Source organism: Colobus angolensis, unplaced genomic scaffold (assembly GCF_000951035.1).
Source record: "Colobus angolensis palliatus isolate OR3802 unplaced genomic scaffold, Cang.pa_1.0 Scaffold258, whole genome shotgun sequence".
Lineage (NCBI taxonomy): Eukaryota > Metazoa > Chordata > Mammalia > Primates > Cercopithecidae > Colobus > Colobus angolensis.
Window position 1 is genome coordinate 1,118,303 of NW_012115799.1, and position 6,000 is coordinate 1,124,302.

A 6,000-nucleotide genomic window follows, 5' to 3' on the forward strand; every position below is an offset into this window, starting at 1 on the left:
TGATCTGCCTCAGCCTCCCAAAGTGACAGGAGTACAGGCGTGAGCCACTGCACCCGGCCAGGATGTAATAGAGTTATATAGACTACTTTATCCAACAACAGCACAATACACATTTTTCTGAAGCTCACATAGGATATTCACCAGGACAGACCCCATTCTGAGTCATAAAACACAACCTTAACCAATGTAAAATACTGGTAATCATGCAGTGCCTGCTTTAAGACCACAATCAAATGCTGCTAGAAAAGAATAATAGAAAGATAGCTGGAGAATCCCAAAGTACTTAGATATTAAATAATAAACTTGTAAATAACATATAGGTCAAAAATAATCTCAAAGGAAATTAAAATATACTTTGAACTAAATGAAAATGAAACTAAAAATTAAAATTTGTGTAACACAGTGAAACCAGTGCTTAAAGGAGAATTTATGGCACTGGATATATATGTTAAAAAAAGAAGAAATATCTAAATAACCTAAGTTTTCACCTTAGTAAACTAGAAAGGGAAGACCAAATTAAGTCCAAAGTAAGCAGAAAAAAGGAAATAATACAAATTTAGAACAAAAATCAATAAAATTTAAAACAAGAAATCAATAGAGAAAATCAATAAAACCAAAAGCTGCTTCTTTGATAAAATCAATAAGCCATAGCCAGGCTAAGTAAGAAAAGCAGAGAGGACACAAATTACTAATATCAGAAGTGAAAGGAGGACATCAATATAGATCCCAAGAGCATTAAAAGGATAATAAAGAAATACTATGAACAACTGTATGCCTACAAATTTAATAACCATGGTAAATGGACCAATTCTTTGAAAGACACAATCTGCCAAAACTCACACCAGAAGGAATAGATATTCTGAATAGGCTTTTATCTATTAAGTAAATTGAATTAATAATTAATAACTTTTCAAAACAGAAAGCACAAGGCCCAGATGGATTTACATGTGAATTCTGTCAAACATTTATCGTATTATACCAATTTTCAGCCATCTCTTTCAGAAGATAGAAGCAGGCCAGTCATGGTACCTTATGTCTGTAATCCTATAACTTTGGGAGGCTGAGACAGAAGAATTGCTTTAGCCCAGGAGTTCAAGACGAGTCCAAGAAACACAGTGAGACCTCATGTCTACTAATAATTAAAATATTAGCTGGGCATGAAGGGTGGCATGTGCCTGTAGTCCTGGTTACTCAGGAGGCTGGACAGGAGGATCGCTTGAACACAGGCGGTCAAGGCTGCAGTGCACTCCAACCTGAGCAAGAGTGAGACCTTGTCTCTAAATTAAAAAAGAAAAAAGAATAAGAAGAAGATAGAAGCAGAAGAAATACTTCCTAACCCATTCTCTGAGGCCAGTATTACCTTAATATCAAAACCATACAGAGACAAAATAAGAAAAGAAAACCACAATCTGATATCTCTCATGAACATAAATGCAAGAACCTCCAACAAAATATTAGCAAATTAAATTCAATAGCATATAAATATACTACATGACCAAGTGGAATTTATTCCAGGTATGCATGACAGGTTCAACATTCAAATTAATGTAAACCATCATATCAATAGACTAAGAAGAAGTGTCACATGGATAATATTGATACATACAGGAAAAGCATTTGACAAAATCAAACACCCATTAATGATAAAAACTCTCAGTAGAGAGAAGAAATAGAGGAGAACTGCTTTACTCCATGAAAAAAATCTTCAAAAAGTGTACAACTAGCATCATACTTAATGGTGAGAAACTTGATGTTTTCCCAGTAAGATCAGGAGCAAAGCATGATGTCCCCTCTCACCACTTGTTTTCAACATCATACTGGAAGTCCTAGCTAATCCAGTAAGGCAAGAAAATGAAATAGAAGGTATACAGGTTAGGAAGGAAGCTCTGTTTTTGTTCACAGATGACATGATTACACTGAAAATGAAAAAGAATTTACAAAATTTAAAAAAAAAGGTACTAATATGACATCACAGCATTAAAGGTTGAAGGAAAAAGGTTAATACAATAAAAAGCCAGTAGCTTTACTATATATCAACAATGAACAAGTATAATTTGAAATTAAAAATGAAAGACACTTTATATTACAACTCCCCAAAATGAAATGCTTGGATAAAAATCTAACAAAATGTGTGCATGGAAAACTACAAAATTGTGATGACTGAAATAAAAAAAGAACTAAATAAATGGAGCTATTTCATGTTCATAAGTCTGAAGACTCAACATTGTCATGATGTCATTTCTTTTCAACTTGTTCTATATATTCAATGCAATCTTCATTAAAATTCCAGCAAATAATTACATGCCTATTGGTAAACCATTACTAAACTTTATATATAAAGTCAAATGACCCAGAACAGCCAACATAATATTGAAAGAGAATAAAAACATGGAAAGGCTTAATACTACTCAACTTGAAGACATACTAAAAACTACTATAATCAAGGCAGTGAAAAAATGGTAAAAGAATACACAAATAAATCAATGGAACAAAATAGATGGCCCAGAAATAGACCACATAAATATAGTCAACTGATATTTGACAAGGAAGCAAATGTAGTACAATGGAAAAAGACAGTCTTTATAACAAACGGTACTAGAATGACCAGACATCCATATGCAAAAAAAGTAACTAATACAAACACAGACCTTATATCCTTCACAAAAATTAAAAGTTGATTATAGACCTAAGTGTAAAATGCAAAACCATAAAACTTCTACAAGATAATATAGGAAAACATCCTAGATGACCTTTTTAGATAACAACACTAAAGATATGCTTCATGAAAATTTATATGTTGGACTTCATTAAAATTATTATTTCCTGCTCTGCAGAAGACATTGTTAAAAGGATGAAAAAAGAGGCCATGGACTAGGAGAAACTATTTGCAAAACCAGCTAAAGGACTGTCATACAAAATATACAAAGACCTCTTAGAACTTAATAAGAACACAAATAACCTGATTTTTCAGAAAATCCTTAACAGAAGTCTCACCAAAGAAGATACACAGATGGCAAACAGGCATATGAAAAGATGTTCCACATTAAACGTCGTCAGGAAAATGCTGATTTAAATGATGAGACATCACTACACACCTATTAGAATGGCCAAAATCCAGGACACTGACAACACCTAATGCTGGCAAGCGTGAGGAGCAACAGGAACTCTCATTCGTTGCCGGTGGGAATGCAAAATAGTACAGCCGGTTTGGCAGACAATTTGGCGGTTTCTCACAAAACTTAATATCCTTTGACCATAAGTTCCTGCAGTCATGCTCCTCAGTATTTACCCAAAGGAGTCGAAAACATATGCCCACATGAAAACCCACATATGGATGTTTATAGCAGCTTTATATAATTGACAATAGTTGGAAGCAACCAAGATGTTCTTTGGGAGGTGAAAAAATAAATAAACTGTGGTGCATCCAGGCAGTAGAATAGTATTCATTGATAAAAGAAATGTGCTGTGAAGTTATGAAAACACATGGAAGAAATTTAAATGTATATTTCTTAATGAAAGAAGCCAATCTGAAAAGGCTAAATACTGTATGATTTCAATTATATGACATTTGGGAAAAGGCAACATTTTGGAGGCAGTGAAAAAATCATTGGCTGCCAGGGGTTAGCAGGTAGGGAGGGATGAATAGGTGGAACATAGAGCATTTTCAAAGCAATAGAGCTATTCTGTATGATACTATTGTGGTGGATGCGTGTCATTATACACTTGTTCCAAACCCATGAAATACAGACGAAAAGCAGACTCTAGTATAAACTATGAACTCTGGGTGGTAATAATGTGTGTCAATATGTGTGTCAATCATTGGCTGCCAGGGGTTAGCAGGTAGGGAGGAATGAATAGGTGGAGCATAGATGATTTTCAAAACAATAAAGCTATTCTGTATGATGTTATTGTGGTGAATGCGTGTCATTATACACTTGTTCCAAACCTATGAAATACACACCAAAAGCAGACTCTAGTATAAACTATGAACTCTGGATGGTAATAATATGTATCAATGTAGGGTCATCAATGGTAACATTTATACCTCTTTTGTGGGGATATTGAAAATGGGTGAGGCTATGCATATGTGGGGACACTGGGTTTTGAGAGATCTTTGTACCTTGCTTTCATTTTTACGTGAACCCAAAAGTACTCTAAAAACTAAAGTGTATTAATAATAAGAAAGAAAAAAAGTATTAGACTAATAAGAGATCAGGGAACAGAAGAGATGATAATGTACTGGAAACTATAGAGAGGATGGACACATTTATAATGGCATAGCAAACCACAGACCAGCTAAACATTAAGCAAGCTCTGGTAACTGTGTTGGGCGGGTGGAGACAACATAAATCAGGCTCTTTGGAAACCTTATATCCAGGAAGGCTATAATGTCCACTTCTTGAAGTATATTACAGTGGTCACAAGGGAAAGATGGTTTGAATAATGTTAGAATCCAATGTACATGTAGGTGTTAGATAACCATACATTCCTTCTCTCAAAATGATGATTTTCTAGAGATGTGAAACCATATAAATGGACTTGAGACAACAATCAGGGCTGAAGGTGGAGGTAAATCACAATTTAAAAGAATATTGTTACATAGTTATCTCCATAATAAACAATAAAACTATCACACTCTGGGTTTCTTATTATATTCCTATTCTTTTGCTGGATATGCAAGCAAAGAAATCAGGGTTTTTGTTTGCTCCACAGCCTGAGGGCAGCAAGGGAAGTTACCACTGCAGTGACAGTGGCAGAGAGATATCACTTGTCTCTTGGAATTCTCCCTCAGAGAAATGCAGAGCCACCATCAATTGAAGGGATTAGGAGGTGGATAAGGCAGTCGCATTGGAGGCCCAGGTGAGGAGCAGCAGGGGCAGGGACCCATGCTGAAAACAAGGCAGCTGCAGGTCTGCTGGAAGCCCGCAACAGTTCTTGGACTCTTTGCTCCCTCCACAGCCTGAGGACAATAGGGGCAGAAGTGCAGCTGGCCTGTTGGTTACCTCTGGGAGCTTTCTCTCAGAGAAATGGAGAGCTGAGACCAGCCAGCATGCTCAGGTGTGGCTGGAGTGGCTGAGCTGGCATTCCAGGCTAGTAGGCCTTGCCTGGCAAAACAATTTACAGATTCAATGCTATTCCTATCAAACTACTAACTACATTTTTCACAGAATCAGAAAAAAAGAGAAAAAACAATCCTAAACCCATTTGGAACCAAAAACGAGCCAAAATAACCAAAGCAATCCTAAACTACAAGAATAAAGCCAGAGACATCACATTACCAGACTTCAAAGTTATGCTACAAGGCTACAGTAACCAAATCTGCATGGTACTGGAACAAAAACAGACACAAAGACCAATGTAATAGAATGGAAAACTCAGAAATAAAGCCAAATACCCACAACATCTTCTTCAACAAGGCAGACAAAAACAAGCAATGGGGAAAGGACTCCCTATTCAACAGATGGTTCTGGGATAACTGGCTAGCCATATGCAGAAGATAAAAACCCGACTCCTTTTTTTCACCATATACAAAATTCAACTCAAGATGGAGTAAAGATTTAAATGTAAACCCAAAACTATAAAAACTCTAAAAGAAAACCTATGAAATACCATTCTGGACATCAGTCCTGGTAAAAATGTAATGATGAAGACCCCAAAAGCAATTGCAACAAAAACAGAAATTGGCAAATGTGACCTAATTAAAGAGCTTCTGCACAGTAAAGGAAATTACCAACAGAGTAAACAGACAACCTACAGGAAGGGAGAAAATATTTGCAAGGTATTCATCCAATGAGGCTCTAACATCCAGAATCTACAAGGAACTTAAACATATTAACAAGTGAAAAACAACTCCATTAAAAAATAGACAAAGGACATAAACAGACACTTCCCAAAAGAAGACATTAATCCTGGCAACAAGCATATGAAAAAATGCTCAACATCACTAATTATTAGAAAAATACATATAAAAACCACAATGAAATATTATCTCACACTAGT